We start from the raw sequence: 22,543 nt of genomic DNA on the forward strand, positions 1-22,543 counted from the left end.
GGTAAAAGACAATATGCCTGTACAATAAATGCTTGATGCAGGAATGGATAGATCAACAGCAAACATCAACAACCTGCCTCCCCCAAATGCGAGAAGTAGTTCAGAGAATGGTGATGAGGACCTGTAGTTCACACAGACAGAACCAAGTGCTATGAAAACCTGGTGTAAATATGTTTCATTATCTAATCACCAGTGATGCTTATCGTTTCTACCAGCTGCTGGAACTCTGCCCTGAGTAAGTGCGTATGTGCTTCCTGAAGAGACAAATACATCCAAGTGACAATCTCAGGGCTACCTCTTATGGTTAACTTTGTCTAAGCTTTCCTTGAGTGTGTGAGTTTCCTGACTCTTAATTTCCTCAACAATAAAATAAGAAAAAACCCCGGGGCCGGCTCTATGGTGCAGTGTGTTAACGCCCTGGCCTGAAATGCTGGCATCCCATATGGGCCCTGGTTTGAGTCCCAGCTGCTCTACTTCCGATCCAGCTCTCTGCTATGGCCCAGGAAAGCAGTAGAAGATGGCCCAAGTCCTTGGGCTCCTGCACCCACGTGGGAGACCCAGAAGAAGCTCCTGGCTCTGGGTTTCAGATCAGCACATCTCCCGCTGTTGCGACCATTTGGGGAGTGAACCATCGGATGGAAGATATCTCTCTCTCTCTCTCTCTCTCTCTCTGCCTCTCCTCTCTCTGTGTAACTCTGACTTTCAAATAAATAACAAATCTTTTAAAAAAAAGAAAAAAACCCATTAAATGTGTCATGACAACTAAAAGAGATCATGGATGCCAAAGCAAAAAAATGTGGGGATTAAGAAGCTAGGCTGAGAGAGGTAGCCCAAGACCTGGATGGAGCTCTGGCACCTGGCTGTGGCCTGGTTCTGTCCCTGCTATTGTGACCATTTGAGGAGTAAACCAGTGCATAGAAGATAGTGGGCTCTCTCTCTGTCTCTCTGTAACTCTGCCTTTCAAATAAATAAGTAAATCCTTAAAGAAGCAGCAGCAGCAGCGGCAGCAGCAGCTAGGCTGAGTCCCTTGGCAGATTAGGGTATTGTTTTTGTTTATTTGTTTTACATTTTTTTAACTTTAATCAGCACTTACCCAGTACTTATCCACATTATGTGTCTACAGATTTTTAAGTGATGCCAGATATGTAGAGCTTGTTTGGTGGATGTGGTCCAGGATGTTCCTTGCTCCTTTGGCCAGACAGCTTTGTTGAACTTGCTATCAGTGTGTACATCTGGAGACCCCTCTCCTTCACAGCAGTCTTCTGGATCGCTTTGAGTGCCTGGGGCACATTTCCAGAGGCCCACTCCACGGATGTGCTTGTGAATGTAGATGGTGCACTCTGGAGTCACTTCTGTGTTGATGGCAGAACTGCCCTTCTCACCACCTTTCCTTGCAGGAGCCGTCCTACAAGGCCCAAATTGGAAAGGAAGCAGAAGATTAGGCATGAGTTCTTGCTGGGCCACTACTGCATCATGCGAACATGGGCAAGCTGCAGTTATGTTTTAATGGAACACATGTATGCCTAAAATACACCACTCTTTGCAAAGCTGGGCAATGAAAGCCACAGAGATTATGAATGAAATTTGAATGGTACACAACACACAAAAGCATCATCACTGATACATTTTCACACAAGATAGGAAACTGATAAGCCTAAAAAATTGCTGAGAATACACAGATAGGACAATGAATATGGAACTGTACCTCCAAAAGACCTGGTATTTGCTTGTGGATATGGGTTTGGGAAGGGCTAGAGCTTATGAGTTACTGGAAAGTGCCAGGAGAGGATTGTTAGGAATGGGAGGGAAATCCACAGCACCTGATGTGGATGGTGTGACTGATAGCAATGCCCTGAACTCAGGTGGATGGCAGATGGTGGTTACAGGAGGGTGGGAGGTTTTGTGTATCCCCTGTGGTCCAGTTCAGCCAGATGTAGTTTTCCATACTCATCTAGAATTTCTTGTAGTGAGGACTGAACGTAAGCAAACACTGAAGCCACAAAATTCACATTATATATGAATTGTTCACTGCTATTTCAACCATGTTAGAACAAACCAGCCTTATAGCAGAACCAGGTATATGTACCTGGCTCTGTCTCAGATCTCTCATCTGCAAATGGGGATGATTGTGGCACTAGCCTGATAAGGCCGTTGTGATCCTGACTACACAAGGTGGTTCCATGTAAAATGTTTGGTATTAGGTGGATCTGATGTATAGTTTTAGTGCCTTTCCCCTGGGTATTTAACATTCCATGTTATGTTAAATTTTATTTGGTTTTTTTTTAGGAAAAGATGATTATCTTTTTTTAAGACATGTGTTTTTTGAAAGATTTATGCAGAGAGAGAGAGAGAGAGAGAGAGTGAGAGAGAGATATCTTCCACCTGCTGGTTCACTCCCCAGATGGCGGCAATCACCAGGGCTGGGCCAGGCCAAAGCCAAGAATCAAGAGTTTCATTTCGGTCTCCCACATGGGTGACAGGGGCCCAAACACTTGGGCTATCCTCCACTGCTTTTCCCAGGCCATTAGCAGGGAGATGGATGGCAAGTGGAGCAGCAGGTGCACAATGTGGTGCCCAAGCGGGATGCCAGCATCGCAGGCAGAGGCTTTACCTCCTACATCACTGGCCCCAAGATGTGTATCTTGTTCAATCTGTTGCACAGAGCCTGACCGAGGCTCACACTCCCACATGGTCATTCTGCACACAAGGGTTTCTACACTTTGTTTCCCATGCATGCCTAAGTGAAAGGACTGAAGGCCTTTTCTCCCCAAGGAGGAGACAGAGAGAGAAAAGGCTCAACAAGCCTCTAGTTTGGGGAAGGGACAAGAACTACAAGATCAGTGGTCCCCTGCCTACCTGGAGAGTCATCCTCTATTCGTCATGTCCTTGGATACAGCTGTTCTTGCCCATGGAGTGGAGTTACATTAGTTCTCTTTAGCTAATTTCCACTTCTTGGTGACCTTCCAGGTTCAGCCATAGTAACAGAGGTTTCCTCATCAGTGATCATAGTTGGCCCAGCCTGCGGTGCAACCTAGATAGGTAGTTTCCTCCTTCATATACCTTTCTTTTGGGTGTCTGCAGACTGGCTAAGAACATATGTGTGAGGGCCAGGACATGACTCACTGGGTTTAGCTTGATGAGCTGGAGAACAAAGGAGCCAGGATTTGCATGAGGTGTAAGAGACTTGTTTGCAGAAGTTTCATGAGACATTGGTGCAGGTGGCTGTGTGGGCTTCTCTGGTGGTGTTTGCTTCCAGCTGAATCTCTTACAACCTTCTGAGTCACTTAACTCTGTCTCTTCTCTTTTCATGTGTGTCTACCCACACCTGTGTGCAGTGCTACGGCCTCCTTGACCTCCAAGCCTGAATGCCTCCTTTTCCTTGACATACCCCACTTTGCTTCCAAGAGTGACCTCTACCCCACACCTCTATGGCCACTGCTGTCATCACACCTGGTTCTTAACTCATCCCTTGTATACTCACTATTATCCCCTTGACCCTTCATGCTGTATTGTCCCTGGGACCTCCAGCTGTCTGATCATTGTGTTTCATTATACCTGTATCTACCACCCCAACTAGGAAGAGAAGGGCAGCATGGTTAAGAGCACAGATTTTAAAGGCCGACAGATCTGGGCTGGAATTCTACCTGTTCTGCTTCCAAGGGTAAATATACTTTACTTCGGTAAGCTTTCATTTTCTTATCTGCCAAATGAGAATAGGAGTACCTGCTTCTTTGGAGTCGCTATGAAGATTACATGAAATAATATCTAAGAGATAGTATCTGTGAAACACAGTGACTACAGCACTTGATGGATTCAATACTCCATTAATGTAGCTCTTGTGATGATTACGTTTAAATTGTGAACAGTAGCAGTGGCCTCGCAGAGCTAAATCCACATACTAGGACATGTACAAATACTTAACAAATCAATGAATTGTGGCTTATCATTAATGTTGAGGGTTCCACTTTTATGTTTTCATATGAATGCTTCATTTTTTAGATATATTTTGCTAAGTTATCCACCTCTCAACTGTGCCAGGTTCAAGAAGGGGAGTGGGAGATTGGAGTAAATAAGATATCGTTATCTCCCTGGAGTTCAAATTCAGCAGCACAAATGCAGTTCAGGGAATTTCCCAGTCTTGACTCCCCCTCTGTCCCATGATATCATCTCCTGATGGTATGTCATCCTTTTGGCATGACTTGACTTTATTTCAGCTGTATATTGGAACAAATCAGGGAATGAATTTGAGATTGTGTCTAGCAAAATGATGTATCACATAGGCAAAACACTAATGGGCTAATAGGTAAATGGCACAAGCAGAAGCCATGAAATAAATTAGACAGCATCACTAAATGTTAAGTACCACAATAACTCCATTCCTTGTGTCTTGTCTCATTTTCATGCAGTTTGTGGTATGTAGGATTGGATGGTTGGACTTAGAGACTGCCTTCTCATTTTGACTTTCTATTTATTAATTTTTATTTATTTGGGGGAGAGAGAGAAGCCAAAGCAGAGTCCAGAAATCAGTCATATCTTCCACGTGGCTGGCAGGGACCCAGTTACCTGAACCATCACTGTTGCTTTTCAGAGTGCATATTAGCAAGAAGCTGGCATAGGAAGCAGAGCTAAGACTCAGATCCAGGTGCTCTGATACGAGATGTCAACACCTCGACTGGCATCTTAACCTTTGTGCCACAGGCCCATCCCTGCCTTCTAATTTTGTTTGGATGCTCCATTTAATGTAAAAGCCTAATCACATTCAGGAAAGATACATAAATGGTTTCATGGTAAAGGAATTGGCATCATTGATTGTATGTTTATTATACAGAACAGGAATCATTTAGGAATTATACAGGAATCAAAGTAAATTTCAGGGGACATCACCTACTACTTTTTTTTTTTTTTTTTTTTTTTTTTTTTTTTTTTTTTTAGCAAATGCCCTCAATTAATTCTGACTCAGGTTGTACATACAGACCACAGTTTGAGAAATGCTGTGTTAGAAAAGATAGATGGATTGGTTTCTGAGTGTCATAGAAATATGTTCAAAATGGGTATGAGCAGGACCACTGGCTGTTATGGATGGGGATTGGTGTATGTTTGTGCTGTGGGAATAACATTCAGGTTAAATAATGACTTGGAATCTTGAGGTACAGGCTGACCTGCTCTACATATGTATTTTACTATGTCCAAAGAGTGTGAAATCTATTTCTCCAAGTTTTTGTCTTTATTAGGTCAACCTTGGCCTACAAGTGCCTTCACAGAATGTGTTAATGGAGACACTGAAAAGATTGCTTTTAAGCAGTTTACAGTTGGTTTGAAAGGATAAGTCTCATTCCTATGAAAGTTACAAATTTTCATGTGAGTTAGTAGGTGGCTAATTGCTTATGTGGTCCTTAGAAATAATGACATTAGAATTCAGAAGTAGGAAACATGTGGTCCAGCTGGTCGGGCTAGTGGCAGACCATGTCAAAGGTGAGGGACATAATTCTAAACAGGACAAAGGCTTTATCTAGAAAGAGAGCACAGGGCACACCTTGTGGGGACCACAGGCCAAAACGCCTAAGAAAGCAAAGGAAAGTTTTGGCTTGGTTTGGACATTGTTTCTCAATTGGAGCACAACACAACCAGCAAAAGGCTTTTCAGAAACAGGGGAGGTGGTCTCAGTTGTCCTGGTGAGGGGATAATATCGGTGGGTGGGGTCTGGGGGTGGTAGGCATTTATGAGATGGACATACCAAATGTGAAATTTTCCCATGTCCTGAATGATTTTAAGATGTCCTGCTTGTAATTTCTTTAATTGAAAATATGTTGACAATTATGTTGTAGAACCTGGACAGCCTGATATAGAGATAGGAGATAGATGATAAATGATAGATTGAGCTTTAATATTATCATATTTTCCATGATTGCAATTACAGATGGTAGGTTAGAGTTGATTCCCTTCAGACTTTTGCCAAGCAGTTCCATTTCAGAAAATCTCACCAATGTTGAACTTTTGAGTTTGAGTATCAGCTTGAGTTTGTGGCTGTTAGATTTGTGGTAATTATATGTGTGTTTGAGAGTGCTTCAAAAATTCACAGAAAAGGGAAATGAAAGATAAGTTTACTTTGATACAGAAAAATGTTGAAAGCCATGCATAGTTTTTCGTTATGGTCATTTCCCATGTGCTCTCTGAGAACCCTTCATATATATGAATATACTTACTTAGTTCTCATTTCAAAATATTAAATGAAAAGTGAGCAAGCCATCAGTTTTCTAACTTTCCTAAAATCCATAATGATTTGATGGAAGTAGATGCACACATCTGTACATCTTCTGGTGTAATCATGCCCAAACACTTGGTTTTTAAATGTGTCATTATGTATTGATTTTCTTTATTTCTCTTCCATATTATAGTGAGACTACAATGGTAATATTTCTAAATTGTTGGTTATATTGTCTACTATTTGTGATATAAATGGGATATAGCCCTTGATAAGCATAAAAACTCCTGGACTAAGACATGAAGCCCAACAAAAACGATAGGTTTTCTTAAACCCACTGGTAGTGGGGGCTGAGCTGGGTCTCAAGTAGGGTGAATCTTTGTTGAATTTAGATATCCCCTCTATGGTGTCAAGATATTGGGTTTGCTCTAATACATCCATTTTTCACTTCTTGTATCAATAGGTATGTAAACATATTTTAATATTTTAAATGATATTTTAATAACATTTTGTATTTTAAAATATTTAATATTTTTGATAATATTGAAATGATCCATGCCTTATATAGATGTCTATGGAAAAACAGATTTGGCCAGCAAATGGCTGTTGTCTGGCTTCTTTTGTCAGTATTCATGATGAATCTAAATATTTTGCTCATGTTTTGAAGACACAGCATCAGAGCCCTCTCCACTGAGGAGGATTATCTGAATAAGCCCTGTTCATGATAAGGAAAGACCACAATGCAGCAGGCTTCCCATTCCTCCAATCCCCCCTTTAAATTCTTAAGCTCCACAGAGAAGTTGCTTTCTTTTCTTTTTCGTTTTACAAACTAAGCAATGCTTGCTCCATGACACATGAGACTGATGCTTCCCAGAACTGCATGCTTCTCCAGAAATGATCCCTCAGGCAAGTCTGAGATCCACTTAAACCAAACTTTGGCAAGAGGGAGCCATCTCATGTTTCCTCGTGCATACAATGAAATGGCAAGGCATGGGAGTAAAGTGCAGTCCTTGTGGTTGTTAGAGAATGGATGTAGGGGTAAATCCTAGGCCTGGTTTTCCAATATCAGAAAATGGCTGGATGATTTACAGAGGTTTATAAGATTCTACCAGAAGAAAATAAGCCTGTTTGTTTCACTTAGCAAACAGGTATTATTTTATGGGCTACTTTAAGAAACGAGGGAACAGCAGCCTTGAAATCCCCAGGGATGGGTTACAGAAACACAAGCTGTGCTTTGCTGTGAGGTACTTAATAAAAGGATCTTGTAGACTCAGTCCAAAAGATCTCCCTGTCATTATTTGAGATGAGGTTCTAACTTGAGGGGTAGATAACAAGGAAACAGCAAATGTGGTGCTCACTTTATGCTGGGATTGCAGCCAGATGCCCTGCTTGCTGTTCTTGATCCTATGATACTCTTTCAGGTGTTTATACCACAAATGGTATGCTAAATAAATAAATAGATAAAGCTTATTTGTGGTAAGGACATGGCTTCGACGGGTCTGAAGAAGCACTCGGCCATTTTTACCTACAAAATGGTTCTTGTCATGTAACATGCTCAGGAATTTCAATCCAAGAATTATTTTAGGATGGTTGCCTGCTGCTTAGTAATCAAATGAACTGACTTTTTTTAATTTTGGTTTTCTAGGAAGTTCTTTTGGCACCAGGTAGAAATTGGTGAAAAGTGTTGATGGGGTGATATTCAACAGCATGGTTGTGTTTGAGAAATTGGATTTTGCTTGCTAATAGGTTTGAGTTTGAAACTAGGGTCTCCACTCATGAGTGAGGTATTTTCACAGACATTGTAAGAGCAACAGCAGAATAGGTATTTGTCTTAGCAGTTAAAATGTAGCCAATAAGCACTATCTATGATGCAGCAGGTTAAGCTGCTGCCTGCAGTGCCAATATCTCATATGGATTCTGCTTTAACTCCTGGCTGCTCCCCTTTCTATCCAGCTCCCTGCTAATGCCCTGGGAAAGCAGCAGAAGATGGCCCAAGTCCCTGTGCCCTGCCACCTATGTGGGAGATGGGATGATGCACCTGGGCCCTAGCTTCTCTCTGACCCAGCCCCAGGCCATCTTTTAGTGGATGAAAGATTCTCTCTCTCTCTCTCTCTCTCTCTCTCTTTTTCTCTTTCTCTCTTTCTCTCTCCCCCTCTCTTTGTGTAACTCTGTCTTTCAAAAAAAATAATATATATATATATATATTTAAATGCTGGCAACCCATATGGGAGTGCCTATGAGTCCACAGCCAGGGAGGCATTGGGTGATGGCTCAAGTCTCCCTGCCAGCTGTGTTGAGTTCTAACACCTGGTTTCTGCCTCGCTCCTCACCATTGTGGGCATATGGGGAAATGCACCAATTAATGGGAACTCTCTCTTTCTCTGTCAATCTGTGTGTGTTGGGGGGGGGGGGGCGGGAGGTTTCTCTGCCTGTCAAATAAATACATTAAAAATGTAAATATTAGGCTAGCATTATAGCACAGGAAATTAAGCAACTGCCTGCAACACTGCATCCTATATCAGAATACCACTGATCCAGCACCCTGCTAATGCATCTGAGGAAGCAGCAGGAGGTGATCCAAGTACCTGGGCCCTTGCTATTCATGTGGGAGACCTGGATCGAGTTTTAGGCTCTTGGCTTTGGCCCGGCCCAGCCCAGTGATCTGAGGAGTAAACCAGTAGATTGAAGATCTCTTTCTCTGTTGCCCTGAGTCTGTAACTCTGCCTTTCAAATAAATAAAATAAAACTTAAAAATTAAAAAAATACCATTAGAAAAGAAGAAAAAATAGATCAACTGCCATGGCAACCTTTTATTATGAGAATTTTAAATATAAATAAATTAAAGAAAATACAGTAGTGTAAAGAGGCCCTGTATACCCATCGCCCAGCTTTAAAAAACTGTGAACATTTTGAGCAAATTACTAAATCACATTCTCAACAATAAACTGGGAATGATGATAATTCTCATATCCAAGAAAGTTATAAGAAGTAGAAAGCAACCGCAGGACCTTTGTTGGCAGCATTCTTGATAAGATGGTAATCCTTTCTTTAATTCCTTCTGTTAAAAATGTTGTAAAATATATTGGGATTCTTTTAAAACTGGTATTTTTAAATAAAAGTGTATTTGAAAGTAAAAAAAAAAAAAAGAAGTAGAAAGCAATGATCTATAGGACCTTCAACTACAGAGGCTGACATAATGATTGCTCCAAAGAGTTGATTCAGTTTTAAGCCTGGAATATCCTCAGTTTGCAGATCTGACGATCTATGCTGAATGCCAACTAGGATCGTCACGGTTTTTACCACTTCACAGTGCGTTCAGATCCTCAGCACGAAACGATTAGACCGTCTACATTAAAAGTAGACCCCAAATGGGGCAGGAATGTGAAGTTCAGCTAACCCGGTTTGTTTGTGTCTCTCCTTGAGAATCCCAACTGACCCTGGAAGGAGAACTTCCTTCGGAAGATGATATTTTCCATGAGGAGGTCCACAGCTGGAACCCCTTATCTGGAGGAAAGTTGTCCTTCTGCTCAGCTCTGTAGGCCACCAGCTCTGGAGGACTCACAGTTCGCAACAGCCCTGCCATTTCCTCATGGCTGTTCTCAGAGGCCTTCATGGCAATGCGAGGAAGCATTCTTGTGGTGTCAGAAATAGCTGTTGTTCTTGGGTTAGACTGAGAATGTTTTTGCTGAGCTTCGGGATTCAGAGTGATTAATTTACAGAAAGCACTTGAGGGTCACTGAGATGGGTCGCCCCCGCTAGGAGAGGCACTGGGGAGAGCTGGGTTTAGAGGATGAAAACCAATCCATGCTGCTTCACCGAGCAACCAGTGCTAGAATGAGAAAGGTCACTCTTGATTGTCAGCATTATTATGACCTTTGAAGAGTCGGTGGGCAGGGAAAGTGAGATGTAAAATTTTAGAAATCTGGAACTTTTTTTTTTTTTTTTTGGAGGTAAATCAGGTTAATTTTCAAAAGGGAATTCTGCCCTAGCTCATGCTTTTAGGCCTTGGTTCTGCACTTCACACTGTGTGAATTTGGACAGATTTCGCAACCTTTCCTAGCTTCATCTCATACAAAATGCAGATACTAGCCTCCTTCTCATGAGGATACTTTTTTCCCAGGGTAGAAGAAATAGAACAGGTAAAATGCATGGACATTGCTTTTATAAATCTTTTTTTTTAAGATTTATTTATTTATCTGAGAGTCAGAGTTACACAGAGAGGAGAGGCAGAGAGAGAGAAGAGAGGTCTTCCATCCGTTGGTTCACTCCCCAATTGGCCACAATGGCAGGAGCTTTGCCAATCTGAAGCTAGGAGTCAGGAGCTTCTTCTAGGTCTCCCACGTGGGTGCGGGGGCCCAAGGACTTGGGTCATCTTCTACTGCTTTCCCAGGCCATAGCAGAGAGCTGTATCAGAAGTGGAGCAGACAGGACTCGAACCCGTGCCCATATGGGATGCCGGCACGTCAGGCCAGGGCATTAACCCTCTGCGCCACAGCACCGGCCCCTGGACATTGCTTTTAAATACTAGCTAAAGGCTTTCATCATCATCATCATCATTATTGCTATTATTTTAATGAGTTGATTAGGGATGTTCCTAAATGGAGATGTTTTCATAAATGACATTTTTGCCATTGTTAATATGGCAAAAGGCAGATGATAAACTTCATGTGGAAATCTTGATGGAAGGATTATATGATTTTATTATCAGAAGCAGAGAAACCATGCAAAAAACACAGCTCTTCCTTCTCCATGGCATACAACCTGTCGATTCTTCATCTGCTTTCAGCTATGACTCAAATCTATCTGGCAGGATAACAGTTTGAAAGCAGCAGTAACATCTGTTTCTTTTGGTTTTGATCCTAGCCTGGGCCCTTTTACTAAGTATTTGGAACTGATTTGTGGGATTAGTGAATGAATCAATACGTGGATGGTGTCCATTTTCAATAAAAACTTGCGAGTTTTTAATTTTAAGAAGCAAATTCAACAAGCTCTTTTTCTGGTGGAGTACAATATTGATAGAAGGCACAATCATGCTGGAGGAGTTTAAAAGCAGGATGTATTTGAAAGATCTTTAAAGAGCCTACTATAGATAAACCCAATAAATACTCAGGATTTTAGAATAACTTTTGGAAAACAATACTTTCTTGTATGCCTGTGTCTGATCCATCTTTTTTGTGGTATGTTGGCCACTATTGTCATGATTATTCTGATGTAAAAATTGCCCTACGTGTTTGGCATGGTGCTGAATTAGTAATCCTTCAAAGCACATTTTCAGGTATGTATTCGTATGCTTATTTTAACTGTAAAAAATGAGCCTTGGAGAGATTGGACCTCTTGTTCAAGGTCACACAGGTGGAAAGTTGCAAAAGCAAGATTTGTGCCTAATCTACCTGGCTCTCACTCCTGAACATTAAGCTTGCTGTTGAGCAGAGAGTAATCTGAGCCAGAAAAAAAAAAATTTTGTCCTACGTAGACTTTCAGACAGACTCCACACACAGGTACAGGACTTGGGAGATTGTTATGCATTTTCTTTTCTTTCCACTCACTTCGTCAGCAAATATTCCCATGATTGCCCATTCTCCAAACATAATTAGCCAGTGAGAGAAAGAAGAACAGGACCTGGGAATTTTTTTTTAAAGATTTTAAAATTATTTATTTGAGAGGTAGAGTCATAGACAGAGAGAAGGAGACAAACAGAAAGATTTTCCATCTGCTGGTTCATTCCCTAAATGGCCAAAACAGTTGGAGCTGGGCCAATCTGAAGCCAGAAGCCAGGAGCTTCTTCTGGGTCTCCCACAGGGGTGCAAGGACCCAAGCACTTGGGCCATCTTCTACTGCTTTCCCAGGCCATAGCAGAGAGTTGGATCAGAAGAGGAGCTGCTGGGACATGAACCGGCCCCCATATGGGATGCCAGCACCGCAGGTGGAGACTTAGCTCACAGTGCTACAGTGCCAGCCCTGTGGACCTAGGTATTTTTAGTCTTGAGATTTCATTTTAAAAAATGACACAAGATCTTTCTGGTTAAGAGCAGGTACATTTTTTCCAACTATTTTGTGTGATATAACACATAAAAAATGGATATGGTGTTGAACAAAAATGAAATGGGGCCAGAAGTCAAATTGGAGTGGTAAGAGAGGGAATAGGAGGTCAGAAAGAGAGAGAGAATTCCTGGTCCAGTTGACCATGATGGGAAGGGGAAATTAAGTGTTTGGGCTATAACTGGAGAGAGAGAGAAAGACCAAAAATAATACTTAATGGAGATTGAACATGAAACATCCTCCTCCCCACCCCACTTTCAGCTGGAGCTTACTCCCACCTCCCCTCTCTCCCTTTGCTAAATTATCTCTCTTCCTTGCCACATTCATATTCCTACATCCAATAGTTCTGCCTAAGTGTTCTTATTTGACTTCAGAGCAGCAGTTGTATTGTCTTCTAACTGCCTTCTCCCTTCCCTTGGCTTCCAGGCATCTACATCTCAGATTTGTACCCTAGTGTTCTTTGTCTTTCTTCTATGTGGGCTCATCTCCTCTTAACCAGACATTAAATGCTGGAGGTCCCAGGCTCTCTCCTCTTACTCTACTTTTTCTCTCTGGTGATCTCATCCACCTCCATGGTTCCATATCACATGTGTGCTTAGATGACTCACTGGTATTATCTCCAGTCTTGATCTCACCACTTAACTCCAGACCCACATATCAACTGTCAACTGTCTACTTTCCATCTTTTGAATCCCTTGAAGGTTCCTCCCACTCAGCAGGTCAAGACTGAGCTCATAATCCTCTCCCCCAGGCCTTGTCTTCTTCCACTGTCTCGCACAGCAAACTCCACCAGCATCTGTGTAGTTACTCAAGTGAAAGCCAAGGAACCGCTCTCTCTTGTAGTCCTGGTATTCATCATCAAGCCCTATTGGTTTCACCCTCCAAATCTCTCTTAAGTCCATGTGCTTTTGTTTCTGCTGCCATCACCCTAGTCCAAACTGCCATCGTCGCTTTCCTAAACCCTGCAACTTACCTTCTCACTCATGTAGCCGTGCTGACCTAAATGCAGACGTCTCTCCATTCTGCAGCTACAGGGATTTGTTTTTCATGATATAATTGTCACTCCCACAGCTAGTGTTCAATTACTTTTACTTCTTCTTAGAATACAGCCAGGATGCCATCGTGTGACCTATCAGGCCCTCCATAGTCTAGGACAGTGATTCTAAAAGTATGGTCTAGAAATGTGTCACTATCACCCAGTAGTGATGCCAAAAGCTTGGGTCACCCTTAAGACCTACTGAATCATTGAGTCTAGGGATGGAATGCAGAAACTTGTTGTAATGAGCCCTCCAGGTAATTCTGATGGGTATAAACAAGCTTTAAAATCTCTGGTTTGCAGCTTCCCTATCTTTATTTATTTATTTATTTGAAAGAGTTAGAGAGAGAGAGAGAGAAAGAGATAATGAGAGAGATCTTCCACACACTGGTTCACCCCCAAGATTGCCTCAGTGGCCAGGAACATGAATCAACATCCGTACAGGATGCTGGCATGGCAGGCAGTGCCTTAACCTGCTATACCACAACACTGGCCCTGAGTCTCTCTGCCTTTCTGGTTGTCTATGCCTTCTTGCTGTTACCAGTCCAATCTCCTATAGGTTTCTTTCATTCTCTCACATAGCATAGGTATGCTGCTACCACAGGACCTTTGCACGGTTCTTCCTTGCTGCTTGAATGCTTCCTGCTCTTCTCCTTCCTTAGTTAATGTCTGCTCTCCCTTTGGGTCTGGTCTTAGCTCAGGAAAGCTGCCTAGGATAAATTCCTCAGAATACCATAGATTGCTTCTTTTCTTAAAAAATATTTGGAAGGCAGAAGTATAGAGAGGGAGAGGAAGAGACAAAGAGTTATCCTCTCTCTGCTGTTTCACTCCTGAAATGGCCACAGTGGCGGGGTGAATCAGAGCCAGGCTGAAGCCAGGAACCTGGAACTCCATACAGATTTTCCCACATAGGCAGTAGAGGCCCAAGCACATGGACCATCTCCTGCTGTTTTCCCAGCTGCATTAGCAGGGAGCTGGCTCAGAAGCAGAGCAGCCAGGACTCGACCTGAGCTCATAGGGGATTCTTGCATCACAAGCTGCGGCTTAAATGGTTGTGCCACAATCCTGGCCACATATGGTGCTTCTTTGTAGCACTTAAAATAGCTGGGTTTATTTTTTATTTGTATGGTTATTGAACAATATCTCTCTTACTAAACTATAAAGTACAAAAGAATTACACAGTATCTACTACCGGAATAGTACACAAACTCAGATATTTGTTGAGTGAATACATGCATGAATAAAGAAACTCCTTTATAGTATTTGATAACTGCTGTTGAGAGCACAGACGAAACTGAAGTCCTCATGGACCATTCCCATGAGGGGTCATGTTATAAAAGAGATACATAGTTCACAGAATCATTGAGGCAATTCATGGACAAATGAAGCACAGGGTCAGGCACGCAAGTCTTTCATAAATCTTAGCTCTGTGGATCATTATCATTACAACGCCATTGCTACTATCATTGTTGCAGTTTCCATAATCTCTGTCAAGCATAACAGTGAGGGTGAATGGAAGCAGAGAATGTAATTCCTAAAAAAGAATGTACATCTTAAAATTATAAGATAAAAAACAAATAGCTGTGCACTTTTTCTTTGTTTCAAAAACTATTCGTCACCTAAAATACGTACTGCAGAAAATTATTAGTCCTGCCATTGGTTTCTAATGCCACATTTATTTATTCAGCAAATACTTAGGGAATACCCTCATGTAGTATGCTAGGATTTGCGAGATGCAGTAGTTACCTAGATAGGCCTGGGCAATCATGGAGTTGACAGTCAAGTAGAGGCAAAGGTAGGGACAGTCCAGTAGGGAACTCTCTCACAATGGCAGTAGGTGATACAGAGGTACACGATGCGAGATCCTATGTGTTTATGAAACTGGCAGAGCAATCCGAAGCAGGGAGGGGTTGTTCCACCGCAAATCCCATCTGTGGCTTTTAGGTCAGAGCCACCAGAGCACACACTCAACCAACCTCCTGTGTGCATAGTGGCATGTGATGCCAACCAAATAGGTGAGTGAATGCCCTTGCTCCCACAGCAATGAAACTGCTCTCTGCTTGTGTTTATTCTGTGTTGTTCCTACCCACAGGGTTTCCATGAAAACAAGCTGAAAGGCAGACAAAAGGGGGAGGCCAGCTGGGAAGCTTGCATTGTTAACATGTCTCACAGGTGCTTTCTATGCATGGTTAAGGTTTGAGAACTATTCCTTTTTAGCGCCCTCTGCTTGATTTTCCTTTGGTTGGTTCTGATGCCTTTACCACCCTCAGCACCTGGGGCAAGGCACCTTTTCAAGGCATTTGGGAAGCATTCCCTTCTCTTTATTTGTTCTCAGTTTGATCCTGGTCTCAATCTTCAAACTGCATCAAATATTCATTGCTATTTCCAAAAGCTGGGGTTGGAGAGATCTAACGTTTCCGAAAGCAAGCCTTGCCTTACTGTGGGTGATCCAGTGAGTCTTTCAGCGAGACTGACTCTAAATCATCAGGCTCAATTAGTTTCTTTCAAAGAAATACCCAGGTGTTATTTGACCTTCAAACATATGGACTGCTGGAGTAAATGAAAGTCTCGCCTGTTCCCATAATGCCAAGGGACTAGATGGTGTAATTCTTTCTCATATTCTCTGAGTTTTGTGGAGGGATTATTAGGTTTGCGTTAAACAAGTTATTTATTTAGTAATATGCTCAGTGGTGAGCTGCAGTTGCCTTTGTCAAGAGAAGTCAGGTGTGTGCTGTCACTAAGCACCACTGAAATAGTACAAGATTTACAGAAAAATTGGGCCATGGGGGTGGAGCTTCAGCTTTGAGCTGGGTGGGGAAGAGGGAGAGAGGGAAGAAAACTCAAATACATAGAAAAATCTGTGCCCTTGGTTAGCAAGTGATCCTTGATTTTGGGGCTCTAAGGACCCAAATGACTTTTTCTTTTTGCATTTTTCTATTTGTGTTGCTGGGGTTACTGCTATCCTTTAAGTTTTATTTTTCATGACAGTATCCTATGAAGTTGTTTGGTTTTTGTTTAGGTTGCTGGTTCTCCAAAAAATGCTAAGCATGTTGCACAGTAGCCTATAATTTTGCAGCCTAAACATTTTTTAAGAATTGGAGCCACTTTGAAAATAGTCCTGTGGCCAAGAGTGTGGTTTTTGGAGTTAGAAAGTTAAGTTTTCAAATCAAGGCCCCTTTTGCCTGTTAGTTGATGTGATATCGGGCAAGTTAATTTTCTGAGCCCTGGTTTTCTCCGGGATAACGTTGAGCTTCACAAAGTATGTTTAAATAAGAATCTTAACATAAATCCAACCAAGAAAGGCTCTTGAGGTCAAATATCTTTTGGGCTATTTTACTCTGTTTTGGATCTGATGATGGTTATTTTCAGATTTAAAATCTCTGAGAAGTTGTGCAGGAAGCAAACCTGTTTAACCCAAAATGTGAAAATGTATTTAAGTTCAAGAACCTTTGTTTTTTGTTTTTTGGTGGAAAATGAGGGCCATGTTTTATGAAATCCAAATTACTTGATTGGATGATTATAACAGTTAAATAAGAATACAAATGCCTCCCACAGTGTCTAACCCACCTAAGCGCTAACAGAAGCAAAGATTGTTATAGTATAATTAGTATTAATGAAAATTTTTTGTTTCCAAAATAAAAATGAATTTGAAATACTGGGCTTTGACCACACTCATTCTAGTATTTTACTAGTTGGAATTTTATGGATTTCAATTGTAAGTGGTAGCTAATATAATCGAACTTCAAAAAGCTTGCAGAAAATGGAATCCTGTGTAGTTGTGATTTATTGATTATCTACCGTGTGCCAGTCCATTAGTTATTTTAAGAGTCTCACCCCAGCTACTCAGCAAGGAAGGTGTTACTCTTCTATTTATACATGTGGAAACTGACTCTCAATGGTAACAACAAGTGCAATGCCCAAAGTTAGGAAAATTCTCAACTATGGAGCTGGGAGTGTAGCTTTAAGTTGTTTGAACCACAGCCTTTTGGTGCCCCCAGTTAAGATTCTATAAATCCTCAGGGGCATGTGAGGGCAATAGTGACCTGAGAGTAATTTGCATTAAGCTTACTTAACATCAACCCTTGGCCAACGTAAGATATCACAGGTCAGCTGGCACCATGGCTCACTTGGTTAATCCTCTGCCTGTGGCACCAGCATCCCATATGGGCACCAGGTTCTAGTCCCGGTTGCTCCTCTTCCAGTCCAGCTGTCTGCTGTGGCCCAGGAGGGAAATGGAGGATGGCCCAAGTGCTTAGGCTCCTGCACCTGCATGGGAGACCAGGAGGAAGCACCTGGCTCCTGGCTTTGGATTGGCAAGGCGCCATCCGTAGCAGCCATATGGGGAGTGAACCAATGGAAGGAAGACCTTTCTCTCTCTCTCTCTCTCTCTCTCTCTCTCTCTCTCTCTCTCTCACTGTCTATAACTCTAAGCTGTCAAATAAAAAAAAAAAAGATCACAGGACTAATTACATTGGGAAGGTCATACTCTACTACATGGAAAGTCTTCCCTTGGTGGAATTTACCTTGTTCTCACATTTCAAAGGCTTGCACGTTTGGTTCCCTTTGTCCAGAACATTATTGCTGTGTTTTCTAATTTGTCTCCCACTCATCCTCAGGTCCTGGGTAGTGTGATTCTTAAGGAAGCCATTCCTAATTCTCAAAGTCAGACCTAACGCATCTCCCATGTGCTCCCTTAATGCTTTCCTTTTGCCTTTTCATTGGCCCTGTCCTATGCTGTTGCATGTTTCCCTTGTCTGTCGCTGACATCAACATGTGGACAGTGGCCAACTGTATCCCCAGCACATAAAACATTATATTGTGTAGTATCCACAGCACAGAACACATTGTACTGTGTAGATACCTACTAATGAATGAGTGATGTCAATTCAAAAACCCTATGGGAAAATTATTTATGCTTTAGGTTAATAAAGAGTGGGGAAAATACATACATTTATTTAATATATGTCATCTATTTGATATATGTGAGTCTAAAATCTTGGTTTTGAGAAATTTTTGGCAATAAGGATGTTGGAAACCATGCATAAAACAATGCCTTCTACTAAATTGTAAGGAACCCTTTGTACTGTGGTGGACATAGGTGAAAGAGGCAACCTGCTTTGGAATGGTTATTGAAGATATCCGTGGAAAAGTGCATGGCAATGTAGGTTTTCAATCTTACTTTTGAATGGGACTTGGAGTTGTGGGGAGAATTTGTGTGAATCAGTTCATGGAAACCAGTTCTCCTGAATACCATGGAACCATGACAGCTCCTGTGGAGTGCTGTCTCTTTGTAAAGCTATGTTACCCTTGTTGTTTCTCATTCTCAAGGTACATGTTCAAAATTTGGTTGGTATTTCCATGACTGATGTGAGAAATTTTGCCACTTACCAAAGACACAGCTATAAAGTTGTGGAGCAAGAATTTAGATACAGTTCTTTCTGACTCCAAAGTCCATTTTGTCCCACGGTGGCCACTTTATCTTCTGTTGGTTGTCTTCTTCAGGGGAATCACACTGACAGTGTAATTGATTCCAGACATTATTGAGTAAGTTCCCTCCAGAAAGCAACTTTCGCAGTTAAAAATGTTTAGTGTCTCTCAACTAAAACTGAAGGCACATAATGCTTAAAAGCCTTGTATGTGTCACATATTCATGTTACTCTGTCACCTTTCTCAATGCCAAGAAGAAATAATCCTTAGTATCAGAATGCCCGATTCATTGATTAAGTCTGAATCCATGCTTAGCCTTTAAAATCTAATTCCCTTATGTTCCATTTCTTTCATTGAGAATACCTGGTGCTAGTCTTGTTCTAGTTTGATGTTAGTTATGGTTTTGTGTGTAGGGACTCATCCTATTTTAAAGGACTGCCAATTTCAAGGTTGGTGGGTTACTTTTTGCAAAAATTCCATACCTGGATTCTACAGTGCAGTTTATTTTCATCTCACCTGATTAGTGGCACAACTGGAAAGCAAGGGGGAGGTGGGAAATTGCTTGCCTTGAGTACATCTTTGCAAAGTGGCAGCTTTTTTATCATATATTATGGCTAGGCAATGATGAAAGAGTTTTTAGTTACAATGCTAAGTGATTGGGGATCTGCAAAAAAGAAAGGGGCTAACCTGTTCGATACCTGGTTGAAACATCAATGATCAGATGATGGGAAACCAGAAAGTAATTGCCAAAGTCTGCCACCATCAGTGATGTACATTCCTCAACACAAATGCTGTGTCTTACCTCTATGCTTAGGTCCCCTAACGTTGGAACCTGGTGATGTAGTTCGCCTGCCTGGTGCAGCTGGTTATGACAATTAGAGGGCTAATGGGTAGCAAGTACTTGGCACAAGGCATGACACCCAGTTCTGGAGCAGTAAGGGGTGATTTTTATTCTGTCTGTATTAATGTCATGAAATGATCTGTTGTAATTTGGCTTCTACATTCTAAGCTTTAATTGGGTGTGTGAAGCTCCTTTTGATTACATGCACGCTAGTTCCTGAAGGACTGGGCCTTCCCAAGCCTGTTTGTGAAACAAGTAATGGGGATGTTCTATCACAGGGCCTCTGGAAGAAGTTTAAGATTTATTTATTTGCGTATCAATTTTTTTTTTATTTGAAAGGCAGAATGGCAGAGAAAGAAACACAGAGATCTCTCAGTCTCCTGCAACAATCCCAGCCAAGTAACTCCATCTCAGTCTCCCCCGAGGGTGACAGGGATCCAAAGTGTTTGGGCCATCATCTGCCTTCCCAGGCAAATCACAGGAGTCTGGATGAAAAGCAGAGCAGCCAGAACTTGAACCAGCATGTCAACATGGGATACGGCATCCCGAGCAGCTATTCAACGCACTGTGATTCAATGCCCATCTCAGAGCTTCTCGAAGGTTTGTCTGAAATACTTGCATGAAATTGACGTGGGATACCTCACTCCTACAATACCTACTTTTCAGAAGGTGATTCTACAGTTCCAGTAAGCTCCTCAGATGATTGTTCTGAGTATATTTTTAGCCTTAAAAAGACCCCTATAAGAGGCTCGGATTCATAAAAGGAAGGTATTGGGAGATCATATAGTCATTCTATTCCCTACATTTGACAGGTGAGGAAACTGAGGCATGGCTCAGTACAATAGCTATTGACTCATGGAAGAAGTGAGGATGGACTCTTCAGATCTCCTCCAGACTTCTCCGCCATAAATCATCTTGCACACTGTAGTGGACATTCCCTTTTTCTACCTAGAGCCAAGGGTATGGATTTGTTTTTTAAGCCTGAGTTTTATAAAGAAATGATAATTTATTTAGTACCATGTTGCAGTGAGTTAAGCCACCACCTGTGATGTTGCCAGCATTCCATATGAGTGCCTGTTTTTGAGTCCCAGCTGCTGAACTTCTGGTCCAGCACCCTGCTAATGCACCTGGGAGAGCAGCAGAAGATGGCCCAAGTGTTTTGGCCTCTGCCACTCTTGTGGGAGATCTGGATGGAGTTCTAACCGCCTGACTTCAGTCTGGCTCAGCCCCAGCTGTTGGCAGCCATTTGGAGAGAGAAGCAGCAGATGGAAGATTTCTCTGTCTCTTCTCTTTCTCTCTTACTAACTCTACTTTTAAATAAATGAATCCTGAAAAATAGAAAAAGAGAAAAAGAAAATCTTGTAATTCCCTTTGTAGCTTACACCCCTGTATGTGGTTGCCATAGCCTTTCCAAAATCTGTCATCCCTCCCTCTCCTCCTTCCTTTTCAGTCTCCTCTTTAAATACTCTCAACTCTTCTCATTTTGCCATTTGAACCGTATTCTTTCTCTCAAGGTATGCGCATGGTCCCTAATCTCTTTTTTTCCCTAGCAAAGCTGTCTTCATCGTTTAGGTTTCGGTTATCAGATTTTGTTCTCCCACCCACGAGCAGGTGTCTCATACCTTCTGGATGTGCATTACGGACACTTTCACATGCCTACCTGACACCCAGTCAGCTCTTTCTAAGTGGACTGAAGTTGTACCACAGTTGTCTGGATGCCTTTGTCCCCAATAATCTTTTATACTCTAAGGGACAGAGGACAGCTTATTATTGCAGCATACATAGTGCGTAGTACCTGAAACCCAGGAGACACTCAATAAGCTATATACTAAATAAATGGCAGGATAATCTTGATGTTCACTTGCCAGTTATTCAAGAAAATAATGGTCTGCTTGGTGTAACATTGGTAAATGGTAGGAGGTGAAATGGATTAGGGCAAGTTGGGGTCCACAATGAAAGGCTTTGACTCTGACTTGAATATGTTGGCCCACACCCAGTCAATGATAACAATCCACCTGAGGAACACTGATGAGGAAATGGGAGGAAGATGCCATAGCACATCAAAGAGCGTGGGTGTAAGAGAGAGCAGAGGTTAGAAACCATGTGACAATGACAGTGTCACAAGGGTCATCTACACGAAAGGCAGTGTGAGGGTCAGGAGCAGGTTGCTGGGTGTAAGAATGAGAAAAGAATCAATACTAAAAAATCTGCATTAAAGAATCAAGAACACTCGATAGAAGAAGAGAATCAAATATCCTGGAGATAACTTTGCTTCTTGCATGGAGTCACTTACTGTTTCAGCATCAATTGAAGTTTTGAGACAGCGGAGTACGCCAGTAATGAAACAGTCATGTTTCTTGCTGTCCTTTAAGTGACAGGGATGGGCAATAGATAAGCAAGCAAGCAAACCAAAGAAGGGAACTTATCCATATAAGCAGGAAACAAGCTTCGTGGGTGAAATTTAATTCATGTAAAAGCACATGGCATAGTACTTGACATACTAGAAAAGCTGAGTAACCATAACCAAATCCTCTGCCTTGCTATACCCCTCATGAAAATAATTTCCTTTTATAAAAATACTTATTTTCCTCTGTTTGGAAGGAAGAGTAACCGAAAAGAGACACAGATAGAGATTGAGATGTTGCATCTCCTGGTTCATTCCCCAGATGCCTGCAACAGCCAAGACAGGACCATGCCCAAGCCAAGAGTCTGGAGCTACATCTGGGTCTCCCATGTGGATGACAGTGTTCCCAACATTTGAATCTTTTATGTTTCACAGATGTTCAGTGAATCACTATAATGCTGTTCTATACTCACTGCCTATTACATATCAAGTTCTGGATCACGGGCTTCAATGTCTTACCTTCTACTTACATACATTTTGCAAGACAGTTACAGTGATCTTCTTTCGGATAAGGAAGTAGATGCTAAAGGAAGTTACTCCCCAGAGTTGGTAAGCAGAATATCCTAGGTGTTAAATTCCCAAATTCCATTCTCC

General features: G+C 41.8%; 1 long non-coding RNA gene across 4 annotated transcripts in view; it reads right to left on the reverse strand.

The window, feature by feature from the left end:
- LOC103349250 (large ribosomal subunit protein eL31-like) overlaps positions 1-22,042 on the reverse strand; it is a 36,901-nt gene extending 14,859 nt beyond the window's left edge. For 3 of the 4 annotated variants that reach the window (XR_011379492.1, XR_011379493.1, XR_011379494.1), the window contains exons 1-2: positions 21,839-22,042; positions 1,094-1,405 (exon numbers count right to left, since the gene is read on the reverse strand). This is a non-coding gene — a long non-coding RNA (large ribosomal subunit protein eL31-like). Of the gene's footprint in view, positions 1-1,093; positions 5,444-21,838 lie in introns of those variants that run through there. The other variant, XR_011379495.1, reaches the window with a different exon arrangement.
- Between the last annotated feature and the right edge of the window lie 501 nt (positions 22,043-22,543).

This window comes from Oryctolagus cuniculus, chromosome 10, assembly GCF_964237555.1.
Source record: "Oryctolagus cuniculus chromosome 10, mOryCun1.1, whole genome shotgun sequence".
NCBI lineage: Eukaryota > Metazoa > Chordata > Mammalia > Lagomorpha > Leporidae > Oryctolagus > Oryctolagus cuniculus.